Here is a 21,376-nt window from a genome sequence, read left to right on the forward strand (position 1 = left end):
GGTTTTTGAAAAAGCAAATGAGGTTTTAGAACCACTCTTGAGTGCTGGGTACGGATTCACACTCAGTGATATCAGGGAATTAATGACCAACATTGATGAAACAGTATGTGTTTTTAACAATGAGATTAAATTGTTTCTAGTGAGAGTGTACGGTGACAAAATTCGTTTCTGTCCGTCTGACAAAAAAAAAAAAAAAAAAAAATGAACCACTTATGGTATTCTCAGCAGATCTGACTCCTGAAGATCTTGCAGTCAAAATAAGATCGCAGGATGCAGTGAAATCAGCAGGAAGAATTTTAAGAGAAGTCCTGCAAAACATAGATTTTGGACTTACGGACAAATTTTGTGATGCCTCAGAGCTCCGCAAATCATGGGAGTCAACAAGAATGCCAGACGTTTTCTTGACATTTTTTTCTGGTTTGGTTATTATCAGTAAAGGAAAACTATTACAAGCAAATTCCCTTGACTTAGGAACAGATGACAACAACACTGATGATGGGTTTGAAAATATAAGCGAAGAAGAGCAGAACAATCCCATGAATCGACTGGCTGTACAAATGTACTGTATTTATCAAATTATGTTTTATGACCTACATCACGGAAAAAAGAAAACTCCACTACACATGATGACCGCTCACGCGATCTATGACAAGTGCAAAAGTAAAGAGTTTATCACTTCAATGAATAGGATAGGTGTATCAACAAGTTATAACGACATAATACGGAGCAGGAACTTGTTAGCAGCTTACGCTGTGAAATCATGTGAAATTAACAGCACACCACTCCCCAGTCACTTTACTAACAAAGCATTTACAATTGCGGCCTATGATAATGTTGATTTTGAAGACAGCTCTTCTTTGTCTGGCACATATGGCACACATGACACGGCAATGGTGCTTTTTCAAGACCGTGTCAATGAGTTAGATGCAGGGAAGCAATCAGTGTCAGCATTAAATATACAAAAACGAAGTTGAAAACTTACAACACAATTGCCTTGTCAGTGTGTGCAAAACTACTACAAGCCAAAAACACGTCCCACTTTACCAGAAAGTTTCAAAGTAGCTGAGGATATGCATCATGTAGTGCCCGATACTGCAGTCTGTAAAACCAAGGAAACTGAATTTGTTATTACTCTTATTCGGTGTGGACTGAAAGATCAGCACAAACCTGTTCCTCCATGGGCTGGAATTCATGCTCTAATCTCACAGAGTACCGTCTCATTGAAAAAGGTTGGCTTTTTACCAGTAATACCATCTCCTGTTACAAACTACTCAACAGTATATACAGCTCTAAAAAATTTCCAAAATGTGCGTGCTCAGCTTGAAGATCAACCAATCCTCCCAATATTCTGTGACGAAGGTGTCTTCCGTATTGTCGCTGAGATCTGTATGAGCAATCCAGAAGAATTTAGTGATCTTTATCCAATGATGGGCATTTTTTACATGACAAAGGTTGCCCTGCGGTGTGTAGGAAGTTATCTAAGTGGATGTGGCATAGAAGATGCACTCATTGAGACTGAAATCTTTGGAACCAAAACTGTGCAATCTGTATTGAGCGGAACTCATTATGTTCGATCTTTACAGGGTATGCTCACCATCTCTGAGGCTATAGAAACATTGCGTTGGATGGCCTTCTGGAAGAAGAATAACAAATTAGATTTCGCAGATGTTATGGAAGAAGTGTGCAAGGCACAGGACGCACTTCATTTGAAGGACACAATGCAAAGCCAGGCAACATTCACTACACTTCGTTCAATATCACAAACCTTAAGAGCCAAGTTTGAAGAGTTTATCAAAGAGTGCGAGGTTAAGTCAGAGCTTTGCAAGTACTGGGGAAATGTTGTGAATTTAATCGGTCTAGTGAAGGACTTAGTACATACTGATAGAAAAGGTGACTGGGAGCTGCACGTGAAGACTGTGGAGTCACTCATTCCTGTGTTTCGTGAATTCGATTGTATAAACTATGTGAGATATGGGTCCTGGTATTTGGAAAAAATAAAAAAACTAGAAGTAGAAAACAAGTACCTTCACAACAAATTTGTTCAAGGACACTTCGTGATCAAAGACAGAGAAGAACGATTCAATGCTGTAGCTCCTGATATGAAATTAGAACAAACCATTCAGAGATCACAGAAAAGCTTCAAGGGAATTGTCGGTCAAACACGTAAAAGTGACTATGTTGCTCAATGGCAGCTAGTTTACCGCGAAGTCCTTTCTATTTGTAACGTTTTCAGAGAGGTGACCAATTCTAAATTAGTGGACCACCGTGAAATTGTTCCTCACCATGAGCTAATGGGAAAGAGAGGAGAACGTTTCAATAGAAATGTTGAGAGCCTTGTTCATTTTATGCAGCAACGAGGAAATCCGTTTGAAATGATTGAGCCTGTGCGGCTGCATAACTTTGTTACAAAACAACATGTGAATAATGATGTAAAAACACGTCTATTAGATATCTTTTCACATGGGTCAGAATTATATACACAGCTGAAGCAGGAGAGGTTTGTATTGAAAGTAAAATCGTTGTTTGACGTAATCAATAAAGCTAACCTTCCACGCTTTAATTGGAACAGTGTAACAGAACCAGCAACCAGAAAATCTCCACTGGTGATCTCAAATAAAATTCTTTCCCAAGCCCACAGAGAGATAGATGTGGCAAAAGAAAGGGAGGAATCTATCAAGAACATTCTGTCTCATGACCTTCTTCCAACAAACGCCTTATTTGATGGAGATGCTGCGACAAAACCAGTAAAACACACACTCGTTAAAGAATTAGAAAAATATCTTTCACCTGACGATTTTTATTTCAAATCAGTCTCTGCACTAAACACTGCTGTTATTATGGATTTTATGTCCCAATTGCGAACGGTCAAGCTGTCATCCATGAAAAACTTTGGAGAGGCTGTTCAGAGAGTTCTACAAATATCAAAATCAGTATGCACTCTGCAAGAACTGCATATCATATTTGACAGTTATCTTGAACTTTCACTCAAAGAATGTGAGAGAATCAGGCGAATGTCTACAACTGGGTGGATCGAACTTGCATGCATAACAAATTCTACACCTCTACCTTTGCAACATGATAAATTATGGTCATCTACATCAAACAAGCTTAATCTGGAGATGCTAATGCGGCGAAATATTGCTGATGCTTCAGCAAACTCAGAATTCCCAATTATTGCTAGTGGAATGATTATTAATGAGGAATTGATGCCGGCACAAATATATTCAAACGGTGCAGGCCATATTGTGGAAGAACTGAACCACAAATTGGAGGAAGCTGACCTTCGTGTCATTCCACATGTAGAGTGGGCAGTTCGAAAAGGTTTGAAGCGAATAATTGTTCTATCGAATGACACAGATGTAATTATTCTGTTACTTCGATTTGTTTCACTTTTCATAAGTCAAGGATTGGAAGAATTATGGATACGTTATGGAACAGGTGAAAAAAGACGCTTTATCCCTCTTCATATTTTGTACCATAGACTCAACTCAGAGATTTGCAATGTTCTCATCAAGGCCCATATTCTCACAGGTGATGACATTATGAGCAAAATAGGAACTAAGCGTGGAGCTTTAAGAGCTGAACCAGTGAAGTTTCTAAAAGAATTTGCTGAAAATGACGATGAATGTGACTTCAAAGACGTCGAAAAGTATCTTGTGCGAGTGTGGAAAACAAAGTGTGATGTTGACACTTTTGATAAACTTCGCTACAGTGAGTTTAAGAGATCAGTTTCACTAAGTGACCTTCCGCCAACGTCATCGTCCGTGCATGGACACATTAAAAGAGCATTTTATTTACTCAGAAGATGTGTAAATGTTTTGAATCGTTCGTATGTTCCAAAAGACCCCTGTAAGTTTGGATGGGAAAACGTTGATGGTGTTCTTAAACCTATTAAATTTTTAAAGCCTCTACCCAGTGAACTTACACGAACATGCAACTGCAAAACTTGCGCTACGAAAAGATGCTCCTGCCGATGCGCTCTTCTGAAATGTTCATCAAGCTGCAAATGTAATGCAAGTGACTCTAAAACTCGTAATTGCAAATGGATATAATTAAATACAGGCTCCATGATATACACCTGTAAAAAGAATCGTGTTTCACAAAATTTCATTTTAGATTTGTAATTTTACATCATTATTGAATTAATATAGCTTAAAAAAATGTGAGACGTATTTCATACAAATGTAAATGAAAGAAATTTATGTACACGTATTCATTACTTATAATGAGTATTCTTTATAATTTGAATTTAAAATTGTGTACCCATAGGCAAACTTATGTATTTTATCTACTTGTATTCATTATTTCTATGTATTTTATCTTATTGTATTCATTATTTCTATTCATGAATTTAGACACTCTTTGCCGATTGATAATTTTTTTTTTTTAAAAATTACATGCTTAGCTTGTTAGATATCAACATCATACTTCTAGGATATATTAGTGGTGTACCAAAGTTTATTTTAAGATGAGTTGCATCTATCTAGTGGCAGTGTTTCCAGCCATGAAAAATTTTAATTCCCGACTTTAGGTGAACATTTTAGAAAAAATCCCATTTTTCCCTCTATAATTTCCCTCTTATTATCTAGATTGAAACAAATATACCATCATCTGAAAACCTTTTCTTTAGCCGACACAACGCACTATAGAAAATTTCAATAGGATAATTAGGGAAGCTGCAGCACCTGCATAACTTCGTCGACGAAAACATCAAAAAGCACACCGTATCGAAAGGGTTAAAATGACGTTCAGAATCTAATTGGCCCAGATTAGAAATGGCTACGCAAGCTAAATTAATTCAATAATGATCCGAGAACATAAATCAAAAATCAAATTCTCTGGACCTCGATTTTTTTACGGGGGTATATTATGGGTCTTGGACTATGTGGCAATCAACCTTTTTTGTGGTATTTGACATCCTGGGTTTCCAGTTTTACACATACTTGTTGACAGCTCGAAAATGGAGTTATGATAGTTCACTTTGTTTTCGGACAGCTTAATTACTATTGAAGCACTGCCACTATATATATGTATAGTGGCAGTGCATCATATATATATAGCATTTAACTTTTATTACATTGATCTGTTTACATGGCAAGAAGGAAGGACATCCTTACCTTATATCAGAAATCTTTTCAATTCTGCATTATCATGACAGAATTTATTATTTAAGACATCTTTATTCACTTTATTTAGTATATCACTTTCATACTGCATCAACATAAATGATTGAAGGTTTTCTTTCCCGAGGTTCGCTCTCAATCCTTATTTTATAATATTGAGTTTCAAGAAAAGCATATTTACAACTTCCTTTCTACATGTGTAAGAGGGATAGTAAGGAGGAACTTGTACATTTTAAAGAGGTATGTATAACATAAGGCATACACCTTGTCTGAAAAAGGTTGAGCGCATTCTTTATTGGTGTTTTGAGGCAAAAATTTTCAAAGTCCAGCTTCGGGTATCTTTGGAAAAAAGTAAACCAGGCTCGAACCTCCAAGCCAGCCTTTGCAATCGGGAAAAAGTTTGCAGACGTGTTTTTCTTCTTTTAAATATAATAAGACTTGTTAGCAAGTGTAGAAAAAAAGCAACAATGATTGAAATACTAAATGATACAATATTTCGAAACCTTGTTTCAATGTCAGCACATTCTTGTTTGACATTTAGCTCTACATACGTAATGGAACATTTAGATGGAGGAATCTTTCCATATGTAAAAGAATGCTCAAATTTAAGACATAGAACATAATTATCGCCTGAGTACTAAAATAAAAGTCAAAGTAGAACAAAAACAGCGTTTGTACTGGATATGAATGTCATAATTATCTTGAGAATCGTTATACATGTTTCGCTAGAAGCATGTTTCCGTAAATCCTTGTGTTAGCTCACTGGTAAGCTGTCGGATTTCAAATCTTAAGGTTACGAGTTCGATTCCCATCTGGCTCAGTGATTTTTTTATGAAATTGTATTTTCGCAATGCAAGAAAATTATATAAAATAATTACATTAAAATACCTGAGTTATATATATATCACATAATCATTGAAAAACATAGTAATTATTATGTTTAAAATATAACATCTGAGATAGGTAGGTGTTCACAGTAGGTCGGTATTATATATGAGAATGTTAAATACAAGTTATGAAAATCGTTCAATAGCAATAAATAAATTATGTAGTGTATTTATTTGCAGCTATTTGTCATACAGATGTAACTTCTCAATATTTTCATTACAGCATGTTTTTACATTCGTGAAATACAGTATATTCCTACGCATATAGAAAGTGTATAAGCAAAGAATTCAAAGTCGGATCCTGCTTGAAGACACATAATTTTTCCCGATCCCCTTAACGTCACGGGAAGAAACACAAATTCTCTTTAGAACGGAATGTCGTTACTTAGAGTCTCATTCGAATACGTTGAATATGCTTTTGTATATTCATCTCTCTCTCTCTCTCTCTCGCTTTGTTTATGTGTGTGTGTGTTGCGGAATATCCAAAGTTGAATACACCACTTGCAAAGTATATGAGCTTCATTGTCATCGAATACCAGAAATTGAAAATCGTGTTTGGGTTGCCTGTTCATGTTAGCTCACTGGTAGAGTACGGGCTTGGTAATGAAGAGGTCTTGAGTTCAAAGCCTGCAGCGATTTATCGTTTCTTTTTTTTTTGTTAGTACAATTGCACTGAAATCGGATACAAGGAGTGGTTTACTTCTAGAAATATTTTCAGAAGCGTTTAGGTAGCCCTGAAAAGGGCTGTTTTCGGGAGTTAAGGCGGGGACATTAATATTGTGTCCAAGACCCTTCTGAATTTATTACACGCTCCATTCTTCTGGGCATGGAATCTATTAAATGGGTGACAAATCTATCTCCTTCCCCTACCTCCAGCCATGCTCCGGAAACAAGATGCCACAGGTCATCCTGAGTTCTTGGTGGATCTGCCTCAGACCAACTGTCTATAGAGTACGCTTCACTTCTGCCCACATATTTTCTATGGGATTGAAGTCTGCTCCAAGAGGCGGCCAGTCAATTAAAACAATCTCAGGCTGCCCTGCGAACCATTCCTGAACCACACGGGATATATGTATTGACGGCTGGTCTTGCTGGAACTGAATTACACCATCAGGCTGAAATACTCGAACAGATGGCACCATGATATTACTCATAATGTCTAAGTACTGAGAACTGTCCAGATATCCTTCAATTCTGTGAAGCTGTCCTGCTCCGCGACTGGAAATCCATTCCCAACATGAAATAGATACATGGCCACTGCGATTCCAAGCAGCTACATATCCAGGGTCATATCGGGTGCCTCTCGGACGATACATAAAACGGCGTCCCTCATTTGATGTTGTGAATATGGATTCATCTGAGAAAACTACGTTTTCCCAATTCCGACCCACATTCGCCTGTGCAAACGCGAGACGGTAAATTTTGTGGTAGTCTGAGAGTTTTTTTCTTTCACGGCAGCAACACAGCCGCGTAACCCAGCATGACGAAGCCTTCGCACAGCTGTATGCTTACTACCAGGAAAGAGAGAAGCTTCACTTAGTTGTCTAGACGTCCTTAGTGGGTCTAACCGGGCTTCGTTTACTAATCTCGCATCTTCGGCTTCGGTTGATACATGCGGACGACCAGGAGATCGTAAATTACAAGTCTGACCTGTAGCAGGATATTTCCGAATCCATCGCCTTCCTGAAGAGGCCGAGACACCTACTCGCCTGCTAGCTGCAGTTGCAGAATAGCCTTCCAACTCCCATAAAGCAATTACTGCTGTACGTCTATCCATAGTTACGAATGTTCTGAGCTGTGAGCAGGAAGCAATAGGTAAAAGCTAGTACCTGACGTGTGACTGGTTACTTGCACGATACGCCTATTGTGGGGAACGACTTGGTCAACGACTCGCAAAAGAAATCTGAAAATGGTGCGCCGCAATAATAATATTAAAAACAGTTTTATAAAGGAATATTAATACGTACGAAAAGCTGTTTAAAGAACAAATTGTTATACTGACTTTATACGTATAAAAACATATACCATATACCAAACAGATTGAGCGATATGATGATAGCTGTTTTGAGACGAACACTTTCGAAGTCCAACTTCGAATATCTTCGGGAAACAGTAAACTAAAGCTGCTGGTTCGAACCTCCAAGCCAACCTTAGCAATCGGGAAAAAATGTAGAGATATGTTTTTCCTTCTGTTAAATATAATAAGACATGTTGAAATGGTATTAAGTGTAGAAAAAAAAAGAACATTGTTTGAAATACTTTATGATACAATATTTCGAAACTATGTATTCACACTCTTGTTTCGTCATTGTGATTTCCATACGGAAATGAGCATTTACGTATGAGCTGTTATATTTCAGAAGCAGATTCCGGAAAGCGGTAATGTTAGCTCAGTGGTACACCCCGAGCGTTTAAATCGTGAGTTCGATACCCGTTCAGGTGAGATTCTTTTATGATATCCTACTTTCCTCAATGCATGAAAATTATGTAAAATAGTTACATTACAATTCATCAGTTGTATATATATACCAGTTGAATATATATATTCATATCATTTCACGCATTAGTAATTCTTATCTTTAAAATATAACATCTGAGGTATTGACAGAACGTCGGTATGTTATATGTGAATGTTAAATACAAATTAAGAAAATCGTGTAATAGCAATAAATAAATAATAATGTATTTATTTGCAGCTATTTTCATACGCAGGTAACTTCTTAATATTCGCATTACAGCATTTAGGTAGAGCATATCGAAAATCGGATCGTGGTTCAAGACAAAAAAGCTAGCTAGCCCCAAACTGTCACGTAAGAAATTTACGAATCGCAAAAGTAAAGTGAAGAGATTGAGAGCGGTAATACCTTAATCGCTCTCTCTCAACCCTCTCTTATCTGTATTTATACACATAAAAGTGTATGTATGTATGTTCCAACATAACTCATGTATGCCAAGAGCAGGCTTTCTCAACCTGGGAGTCGCGGCCCCTAGGGTGTCGCGAAGATAAGCGGAAGAGATAAATATAGTTAGAATCTAATACCGGAATTTATTTTTAATTATTATTTTGAATTTTGTTCTGATAGGCATACTTTTATTTTTTTACATAGGCCTACTGTAAAGCACAATAAAAAATTAGTCTACTGAATATTTTCAAAGGGTGCAGAGTTGTTTAAAAATGAATTTAAATTAAAGGGGTATGATATGAAACTAATGAGAATTGTATATAGGAATGCTAGAAAAACACACAAGGAACAAAACCTGCACATTGAAATACAATTAAAATTGAAACCTAATGAGATACCTAAGCATGTTGTAATTTCACTAGTACAGCAATGCCCGGTTCAATCTTCGTGTCGAACATTATCAAACCATTTTAAACTGATAAGTGATCTCTTGTCATTGTTTTAATGTTTACCATGAAATAAAACAAACACACCCACTTTCCCACAGGTACGAAATAGCAAATGGAATTATTACTTTTAAAGCAGCAGATACCAGACCAGGATATTCTTTTCTCCTCATCAGGCAGAACTTGTCCAAGTCTTCGTTACAGAAAATCAGTTGCAAAGACTTGTCGCATGATCACTCGATTATTTGGTCAAGAAGTTGTGGGCTTAGATCAGATACGTTAATGACCTCTTCAATGAAGGAGTTTCACGTCCATCTTGAACCAACACCTTCGTCGTTGGGAATATAAATATTACAGTTACTGAATCCACTGTCAATGCTGGGCGCCGAAAAAAGGGGGCACAAATTTCGAAGGAAGTGTGTTACTCATGTTAGGAAGGAGCACGTGCACATATATAAAATAGAAGGAAAAAGTAATAAAATGTGCTCAAAATCAAGGAAATGCAGGTTTTACTTTTGAAAATTGTATTGAGCTTAGTGCCAACCATGGTGGCGCTTCGCAGTTAGTCTGTCGACCTCACTCATATGTACGGAGACATCGTCATATACCTTTGCCCCGGGGGCTGATTTTCCATGCCACGGCTCTGATCACTATAAACAAGAAATGGATTCTACTATTATAGAAATAGGTATGTTAAAAATCCCATACAAGCTTATTATAAAACACAAATTATAAAAGTGTCGCTGGCAAGAGGATGCGATAAAAGGGGATCGTGATAGGAATTAGATTGAGAACCACTGGCCTAGAGTAATTTTAACCACATTTCTTATAGTCTGAAAAAGAGTGTTGTTGGGTTACCTATGGCGAATGGGAGGGGGATACATATAAAAGAATGATAAAAAATGATGGATATTAGTGTCGAATTCATAGTTTTCGGAGTCGCTTAGAGAAATATTGTGACTTTCGATTTCGCTTAACTCCGATTATCTCTCATTAGTTGAAATGGGCACGAGCGAGTTTTCTTTGAAACTCGATTCGACTCGAAACAGACATCTTTGAGGTCTACTCTAGGACTCGGCGCGAAAAATTTCCTCCAACTCGACTCGGATTAGAGTCGAGTCGAACCAAAACGAGCAAAATCCTGTCTGTAGTCCTACCGAGACAATACATAGACAATATAATTATTCTATTATCAATTATACTACTATTACTACAAATAATAATAATAATAATAATAACTCGGTAGTCATGAAGTCTACAAGGCAAATACATCCTTCATTACTCTAAGCTGTAAGCGTCGGTGGACTACAGATGCTCAACTATTGACCTGTCGCCAAAAAATTGGTGGTCCCGCAGTGACGATCAGCTGTGGCCCCAGTTCCATTTTGAAAACTTTACTACCATTGGCAGAGACGCGATGGAACGCCAACGAACCACAAAATTACTCTCCCAAAGTATGTTAAATTGGCTATATCTGTGATTTGTTTATATTTAGGCGAGTCAAAAAAACACTAAACAAATACCCCGGGGTGGACGCGAACTATCAATATTACGATTACTAGGCGCGTGTTCATCTGACTTCCCCACGGAAACGAAAATAAAAAGGTTGCTTGTTGAAGGATAAATCATTGAGGTCTTAATTTAGGCAATGAGACAAACCCCTACATCTCGAGTTCTAGGAGGTGGTACCGTGAACCATTTCAGATTTATTGCTTTCTGGTGGGGTACTATCTATGTGCAAAATTTGAGCATAATAGCCGACATACATCTTCGGTGCCTCTTCTCTTTAGTGCAATTTTAACCAGAGACGGTGTGGGTCAATGAAAATTTGATCCACGACTCACCATGACCTACTATCACCCAACACCCAAATGACCCATTGACCCACTCTGACCCATCATCCATCGTGATCCACTCTGGCCTACCACCAACTATGAACTACTCTGAACCATTGCGACCAACTCCGACCGACCAAAACCCATCGTCATCAACTCCGACCCATGATCCACCTCCTTCTCTCCATTGACTAAAGAGGTTACACTTGTAATAAAACAAGACTATGAAATTATCACTTATCGGAGTTTGAATTTCTACCGTCAATGGTTCATTGAACCTCTCTATTACAATATTGGTGGATCTGACCTTTTAGATATACAATGGTAAAGTGTTTCGCATCTTCCGAATTAAAATGAATTTAAGTTTATCATATATATATATTTTATTGTTGCCTTACATACATATTTCAGTAGAAAATAGGACGAAATTTAAAAGTCTCAAATCAAGGAAAAGTAGACGAACGTAAAAAAGAAAGAAAAACTAATTTTCTTTATAATTAAGCATGCCGTACTAATTAAAATTCCCATGTAATTAAGTTCAGAATACCAATTTTATGGCCATTTTCTATCAACTTTATGGCATGATTGCCTTATGTTTTGAACGCTCCATATATTAAACACCAGCTTCTGCAATTATAAATAGAAAGCAGTGGGTATAAAATTCGAAGAACTGTAAAGTTTTCATTACTCAATTTCTTTTTCAACTAATATCAAACGTTTTCGATTATCTTTACAAATCAAACCACTACCAATTTAAAATATATAGAAAATGCCCCCCCCCCCCCCGCTCATAAAAAATAAAAAAATGTCAGGACATATGCTGTTTATTTTTAATAAAGAGTTATATGCTGAATTTCAGCTCTTAGTTCAATGACTTGTGAGATATTCAATTTTTCGCAAAAATTCGGACTTCTACTCCCCCCTAAGGATATGTATTATAATTGTTAGGTTTGTTTATTTTTGGTACCTTCAGTGAAGCAAAGTATTACTTTAATTAACTTCTCAAATCTACTAGAGCTTACAAATGAATTATACCATTTTCTTTTCACTGTCAACCTTTAAATGACTTACACCAATACACTCAATTAAACAGGAGCCTTTCTGAATCCCAAAAACTATAACAATAACTATGATCCCACTTGGCGTTACCATAAGCCACTAAAATATCAAAAGCCACTCTTGGCTCATCAACCTACCATAACAGTGTCCACTCTCAGCTCTTCGACCTTATTATCAACAGCCACGCTTGGCTCATAAACCCTAAAATATCAATTGCCACACTGGCTCTAACTTTCCTTAACATAAAAAAGACTTCAGCCACTTATATGGCTTCATTTCTACATCAACACGATTACACATTATTTATTTCTAGATAGTAATATCCTTCATTTGTTGTTTCTATTTTCCAACAATTTGTCCGTTTATTCAAAATCAACACCATGTTCGGCTAACTAATATAACCCAATACTCTCCCGTGTATTGCCAAAAACAAATTGTCAAAACCACAGTCTCATCCCAATATTCTCCCGGGGATTACCGAAATAAAACAGCAAAAGAATTCAAGGTGTACATAACTACAACAAAAGATGATCTCTAATTCACGGCTAACCATACGCACTTTTGCTCTCGTCGTCCCCAATAACTACATATTTCTCCGCCCCTTCATCCCTAACTTAAAAATAAAACTTAATTCGAATATGCTTAATTAGTGAATTTATTACAATTAAATACCACTCACTAGATGATACAGCTACAACTACGTAACAAAAAATAACAAATGTGAAACATGTTCTGAATTATTTTTAAGTTTCTAACGCTAATATTAAACATATTACAATAGTAAAAGAGGATTGTTCATGAAATAGTATATTTGCTCTTGATTTTTAACTTTTTTCATAAGAAAAAAATTAAGATATTATTCAAGTTTTAAACTTCGCACGCTGCAAATATGTTGCCCTCTAGGCAATGGGACTAATGTGGACTAAAGGGAAATGCGGCACTGTTAGCGGCGCTGAAAACTTACGATTGGATTCTAATATCGGTTGTCGTCGATATTTTTATGTCGCTACGTAACCATCCTGGGTGCTAATGGGAGCTTAATTGGACTTGAACTGAAAGTAGAACTATTCATCTAAGCGACCACGAAACTATGGATTCGATACTAATTTCGACCCGTTTCTAGCATTTTTGATATGTATCCCGACAGTACTCTTTTCCAGACTGTAAGAAATATAGTTAAAATTACTCTAGATATATCAGAATTATGTTGAAACACACACATACATCCACTTTTATATTCTGTATAAATAGAGTGTGAGCGAGCGAGCGAGAAAGAGCGACTCAAGGCATCACCACTGCCACATTGCACAAGCATATATCAGGAATTGACATAGGCGGAACTAGAAAGGGTCCAGGGGGTGCCGGCTCCTCCTAGAAGCAAAGCTGGCCCTCCCCAGAATTTTTATACTGGATGAAAATAATGTTATTAATTTACCTCAATTTACACATAACAATTTTAATGATGCTTGCATTCGACATGTTTAATAATGTCTATATTCGTCCGCCTATCGACTTTTTTTTTAATATGGGTCTATGGTCTTGTGCCTGAATCTAATAAAATACCTGGACTAATGTGATAGTGGGCAGTATAGTGACCTCCCGACTTGAGCTGTATGCGACTTTTTTTATTTGATAGCTTCATTAACGTAAATTATTTTTATATTCTTTCAAGTAATTCACTTATTGACGTAGTAATTTTTCTTGTTTATATATGTGTGATAAATCAGTCTTATTGTTATTATTTTATTTATAGCATACTGTAGTAATGTTTGAACAGTTACGATTTTCAGAGCAAATTATTAAGGTACACTAAAAAGCAGAAAGGAAAGAAAAAAAGAAGCTGAACTCTTGAACTGCTAAACTGAAACAATTACGCATATAATACCCATTCAAAAGTCACTATTCAATATCGTTTGTTGCTTTTCCTCCTTCTTCTTAGTATTAGTATTATTTATGAACTGAAGTTTATGGTTACATTCTTAAGGTATAAACTGTAATCAGGTGCGCACCCAGAAATTTTTGTTCAGAGAGTCGAAAGTTGGGAGGGGTACAATATTGCAAGACACAGACATGACCTTATTCTGCGTCCGAGTAAACCATAAATAATTTCCAAGTAGCGTAAATTGTGCACCACATGAACAATTTTTATATTTTGCTTTCGAAAAGGGAGTGTATTTGTCCTATGCTAAAGAAAAAAATATGTTCCTTATAACCTGATATTGTAGTTTCGTGCTGTAAAAGTTACATGGGTATCGCAGCAATAACAAGCAGTGTTCGTAGTTTGAGGGAAATTTCCCTAATCTAGAGAAATTCTTGCGCTTACTGATTAGCCAATATAAATATTTAAGTTTTTCTTTGTTCGTCGGAAATAAACGAATAATAATTTCACTGCTAAGTCAAGTATAGTTTTATTAAGGAAGTGCACATATGTATGTCAAGTCACTAAGATTTCATGCGATCCAAATTGGATGGACTTTCCATGAGTGCTCCCTGGTACAGACAAAACACAATCATTAAAAATATATATATATACATTTTTTTTTTTTTTTGAGGGTTCGGGTCCGGTGGACCTCTTTGTGGGTGTCCCCTGGCTGTAATGACATTTCCCAACGGTTGACTCTAACGATGTAACTACAACAATACGCTTAAAAGCTCATAATGTAATTCAGGAATATTATAAGCGTTGACATATTTTCTCTCTCTCTTAAAATATTGTGATCAACATTATTATCAATCAATTCTGCTGGTTGAATCTTTGTTTCATTAAATGTTGGTTGTTTTAATTTTTACAATCACATCTGCTTGTCCATCAGGGCCACTTATCATACGTCCTCCCGAAATTTGTAAGGTGTGTAATTTAATATTTAATTGAAAAGATAATGGGAAACATCTTTTATAGGAAAACGGATCCTCAAGTCCGTCTACATGTCTTCTCCTCTCGTATTGTTGATCTGCTTCACCTCCCAAGGTAGGGAAGAGTTTCAAAATTTCCATGTTGCCCACCTACCTATCGTTGGTGTGAACATGGTGGAAGCGACGATTTAAAGAGTGATTTCCCAAATTTACTGTACTCACACTAGTTCTTTAAGGATGCTTACATATTTGATTTCATAATTCTACGTAGCTAGTTCCACCTCTTGAAGAAGGTGTTCTCACCAATAATCTATGCGGAAATGACTTTTCTTAGCTTTGTTATGTAATGTTTTGACAGCGTAAATAAAACTTCGAAAATAACATTTACAAGCTCTCGCATGAATACGTCGGAACTAGGTCATGCTATTTTTTTAAAATAAGCCGCGTTCAAGTATCGGCTGGTACAAGCTATATTTTACTCTCAAAACACATTATTTTGTTAATAATAATTTGTTTTCTACTTTTCTTGTAGATATCTTAAATTTTATTGGCCAGTGCTTAGTGGAGGCTAGTGTTGGTGAAATATCTTTACACTTCTATTTCTTTCTTTTAACTGCGTGGGTTATTCCTGTGGCCATAAAATCATGGCTTTTGTCGTTGTTAGAACCTTGTAAATATAATCGTAACGTTCATAATGATTTTCGCTGTTTTTCCAAAAGTTTACACATGCTTTCTCTCTCTCACTTGTGTGTTGCGTTTATCCCAGCTTTGCTACGGCAAATCACGATGTCGTCCGTACCAACGTTGTGTCATAAACCGAAGCTGCGGAGAACGATAGACAAAACATAGATACCGTAAAAATGGAAAAGTGAGCGGATGTGAAGGCCTGAATCAGAAATATTCGATTAAACTTTTCTATACAAACGAAAAAGTTATAAAATGGCCTTCTGGCAATTTTGATGACTCACTACGGTACCTGTGTGTCGAGCAGGTGTTTCCAAACCTAGTAACTTATTACGTAATAGTTATCATTTCGCTGCGTTTCACTTACAATTTTGAGCGTTTAAACACAGCGTTTTATTACAGTAGTTTGTAATAATACTCCACATACTACTGTTGATCAGCCTATTTAATAAAAAATACGCATATGAAATAACGTCCCTATGTTACAGTCAGTGCGCATTATTAATGATTTTATGTCTACGCTCCTCACAGCTTCTCACTATGACCCTGGTAAAAACGAAAACATTATTGATATTAGAAACAGCTAATGCAGATACATGGGATAATATCAAATGGATAGAAAATTAATTTCAAAACTTAGCTCAATATACAGTAAAGAATATCGGGAGAAGAGAAAAACAAGGAAAACAAGAAAAAAAATCATACATTACTGCAGCACAAATTATAAATCTTTACAAACGAAGACGAAAATTTGTTATAAACAAAATTATCTTCTCTCGAAATAACCTGGAACAGGTGAACATCACTTCCGTTTTGTTAATGTTCGTTATAATACATGTTTGTAGTTCCAGATGTAGTTTGGCAATAGACAAAATGGAAAAGAGATATTCGGAAGAATGAAACGAAAGCCAAGAACAAACTTCCAGATGATATCCCTGTTGATTGCCAGCAGTTTCTTCTTGTTTTAATTCCATTTTACTTGCGCTTTATCCTATCGATTTTAAGACAATACTGATTAGAATTAATCGCGAAGGATTCATCCAAATAGTAACATTATATTTAACTGAAGACAAAGAAGAAGGATTAGTTTTTTGATTCACTCCCAGCTCTTTTAGGATCTCCATTTTTGTAAAATATATGCTATTAGAGTAATTTTTAAATTCAGAAAATTTCTTAACCCTTAAAAGGAAACGTTATTTTTGTTCGCTTACAGGAAGTGCGTGTCTGTGGGACACGGACATGTATAAAGCAATATTTCTTTTAAAAAACGTATGTGTAATGTAGAATAATGAAACTTTATATTTTGTACTTCGAGCAAAATATGATAAACAAGAATTACATATATTAATTCGGTTTTATTGGAATATAAATTCGGAAAATATTTCAATATCTAAATAAAAATAGTACATAAATTTAAAAACTGACAAATTTTAAGTTAGTAAAATTCTACACATTACTACCCTTCAAATATGCTATTTGTCCACATGTAGCTACCCTGTTCAAATGTGCTATTTGTCCAAAAGAGCTTGGAAACGTTTAACGAACATGGTAGCTTTAAATAGAGGTCGTCCCAAAGTGTCTTGAAAATGGTAAATACGTGTCTTTGTATCCTGATTTACAAATAGAACACAATATTAGGAGAGCAATAAGGGCTTTATTTTCAGATAAGTCAGTAGATCTGTAGTTTGACTTTCCTCTAATTTACTTCAAATTTGTTTCAATTTTCTTTCAACTTCATACTGAAATCTCCTGAATTATACCATCATCACATAAAGTAGACAGGATTTTTTTCCCCAGATTTCTTACATTAGTGACTATACCAGGCATCCCTCTGACTATGTTTTGATGAAGAACCCTTCGGTTTCTTAGTGGTTCATTTCAATTCCAAACAAGCCTGTTTTTACCTCTGTATCTAAGGCCTTCGTTATCACGTGAAACTTCACTAGGGTTGCTCACATTGACACTTCTGTTACTACTTGACCTCACACCTGGCACTGTATCAGAATTGGTATCGACCTAACTGTCAGTAGGTAATTCCAGACTTTCAGGAAAAAATTAGGCGTCTCAGTCAGAATCTACTGAAGACAATAATATAAATTCCTTCTCTACTTTCAGGAATTTTTGGAATTTTTGCCGTGAAATAAGTATCTGCTGATCTTACAGTTTCATTCTTAAATTTCTTTCTCGAGGTACTAGGTCTATATTTTGCAAATACATAAAATCTCATACAAACAAAATAGTATGTTTCAAGAGCTCTATAGCTTTTATTTCATGGTGAATAAAAGTTAACCACAAAAATTTTTGAAAGAAAAACTCTCTTCAAGAAATGTGTGTCCAATACTGAGGCAAAAATATAAACGATAATGGAAATGTGTGCCTCTCAGACACCATAGGTTTTCTAAGATCATCAATAAATGTTCACTCAGGCATTAACGCCAACACTGGACTACTGTGACACACATACAACTAAATAATGGGAAGGTATAAAGAGAACCGATACATTGAGTGAATCAGTGTTGCCAATGTAATACAAAGAAAAACCATAGGTGTCTCACAGACACATACTTTCTCTTAAGGGTTGAAAAGCAGAAGGAAACGAAGGAGAAAAATAATGAGTTTAATCTTCAAGGACGATGCAACATTTAAAATGCATTTTCGTAACCTACTGAGTTATAACTAACAAGAAAAGAAAAGCAACGGAAATAGACAATTACAAGGAAGAAAAAGGCATGAGGCAAGTGCCCTAGACAAATCTGTAAATAGTCAACAAAAAACGGAAAATTCAGGCTAAAATCTTAAAAGAAAACCAGAGTACAAATTAAAGAAATCCAGGTTTGTTAATGGAAATTCTTATAAAGGGTGATGCACAAGCTTAAAAACGACACCCACGCCTGTATCTTATGAGCTTTGAGAAATAAGCAAGTGCAAATCGAACAAACGTCAATTTCATTTGAAATATAAAATCTAACTTTAATTTTTAAGGCTCCCCTCGTGAACTTCCTGATTTTATATGGAATAACTCAGCGTTTACAGCTTCAAATGCAAAAAAAAAAAAAAAAAAAAAAAGACCTGTCCAAAAAGGCAGTATGAAGTATGGAAAAATCTATCAATACACACAAGTACTGACAAAATAATAGAAAACTCATATCTTGGTGGAATTCAATCTAAAATGGTGTGAAAAGATCTTAAAAATTGAGAAAAGTGTAAATTCAAGAAAGGCAAAAATACGTGGAAACACAACATATATCAGAAAACTGATACACAAGTAAACTATAAACCATTAGCTCCATAACCTTTTCGTCTGTCTTCGTTCGTTGTACTCACACGTTCCTGCACTTTCGATTGGATCACAGAATATATTCTCCCGTGTAATAAAGATAATAAAAGTTTAAAATAATCTTTCTTAAAGCAGTTTAAATCTTTGTCTCATAAAAACTTGGACTCAACCATCATCGTACTTTACTAATGTAAACCTAAATTCAAGAATGAAATGCAGCTTATACGATGTAGTTTTCTATCATAATAAGAAATTTTGTTCTAAAGGCGGGATGTACTTAATAATATCGTATTTATGATATTCTTAATCTGGACTGTACAGGGCTAATTTATCAATAAATAAATAACGCTTTGCTGGCATTTTATGTGTACATCTCATTAACCCACAATGAAATTTGATTTAACATCGCTCTGAAATAAATTTAAATAATAATGATGATCTATATAGAAGTTCTACAGTTCTATGTAGAAGAACGAAAAGTCGTTTATAAGATACCCTTTTCAACAGTACAACGAGAACATTATCTGATAAAATGCTGCTGCTCCATAACAAAAATTGAAACTAACGTTACTTAGAAATCGATTTGTAGTTATAATGACCACCCCCCTTTAAAGGGAACCCAAAAAGAAGAAACCGACGTCGGGCAAATTTTTTAAATATATTAAGATTCTATTTTTTCAAAAGAGATACTTTGCATAGTTATTTTGTATTGATAAATCTATTCTTAATCTTCTATTCCAAAATTGTTCTTAAATAAAAATAAAAAAAAAATAAAAAATCCTGCGGGACTTGTATCTATGGCCATTCTCACTTCCAACTAAAATCTAAAAGCAGAGTAACAAAATTTATTTAACTCACCTAATAAGAAAGACGTTATCTCAAATTACATTCACTGCAGTTAGAAGCAAAATAACTGGCAATACCAATTATAGATTGAAAGATGTTAAAAAGAATGGTTGGGAAATTTTTCATGGTTTGTACCTGGGATATTCTTACATTCTTTTATATTCTCAAATAAGATCTCAATTTATTTCACTCGCCTAAAAGAAATGAAACGGTCTCAAATTATACCATCCGCAGAGTAGGAGCCGTTCTGATCACGAAGTTTGAAACAAGTTTAATGCTACGAATCAAAATTTCTTTCATTGTCAGTACGGACATTAATACTTTCTTCTTCATTTAAAAAGAAAAAAATACTCGCGAGCTACTTGCCTCTTCTACTAGGAATAGCTGGATGTCAAATACATACTTCTAGGATAGGCTCAGAGCAGCGCCATAAAAACAAAAAAAAAAAAAAACAAAAAAACAAAAAAAAAATGAAGTGAAAAGGGCTTGAAATAGAACGAATTGAAACTTTCTTTGTAGTCTCCACCTAGGGATTTTTTTATAGATTTCTAAATTGTAAAAAGCACAAATCCAAATTTGTTAAACTTAACTACTAAAAATGAAAAAAAGTAAGTTATTTATTCAGTAAAGTTGATTGTAGAATAGTTGCCACGATCGTCGCCATGAAACCAAAATTCAATTACCCGCTCACCGCAATACACAGATACAAGCAGACGGAATATATGACGCCACAGTAACAAAGTACCATATGACTGTACACAGACACCCAATGAGAAAAATATGAACTACCACCAATCTGTTTACAGTTCATGGTTTTTCTAACAGAGTACTGAATCGCTTTTCATATTTTGTGGGAAGTAATGCCCGATGTGCAAAGTAACCCCGTGTTGTGGTAGCTAGTTACCACTGTAAGCGAAAACTGAATGTGGCAAACATGACACAAAACTAGAAAAACGTTTGGGAAGGAAGTAATCCATATAATTAGGGAATTACGTCCCTATTATATTGTGTTATTTTGAAACACAAATATACAAGCAAAGAAAGCATTTCAGGATGTTACCTATAAAATACTTAGGAACGTACAGGAACACAATCAACACGTAAGACATGTAAGTTTATGCTAATTACAGAATTTTGCGCTATCCTCGTTTACCAACATTCTGCGTAATGCACTAATCTGCATAGCAATTTTATTTTTACCGGCCATCTAGCACATGCTGGTTAGCGTTGTTTGTACAATAATTCACATATCATGTACGTTCACTAAGCTTCTAAAGTGATTATATATTGAGAAATTTAGGTCCATACTCTAGAAATAATTCCTGAGAATCTAAAAAGTCGACTTCCTTGAAAGAAATGATTGCAGCTATGTAATGGTTTGATGTATGGACCTCTACAATTAATGAACATCCATTGATGGTTAAAATATTTTATATCTTGTATTTTGCTAATGTCTTTGGAAT

General features: G+C 35.5%; 1 protein-coding gene across 1 annotated transcript in view; it reads right to left on the reverse strand.

Moving 5' to 3' along the window:
• LOC145690909 (uncharacterized) overlaps positions 1 to 21,376 on the reverse strand; it is a 70,250-nt gene that overhangs the window by 47,863 nt on the left and 1,011 nt on the right. The gene's annotated exons all lie outside the window — the stretch shown is intronic.

This window comes from Thermobia domestica, chromosome 7 (genome assembly GCF_964235325.1).
Source record: "Thermobia domestica chromosome 7, izTheDome1.hap1.1, whole genome shotgun sequence".
Taxonomy (NCBI): domain Eukaryota; kingdom Metazoa; phylum Arthropoda; class Insecta; order Zygentoma; family Lepismatidae; genus Thermobia; species Thermobia domestica.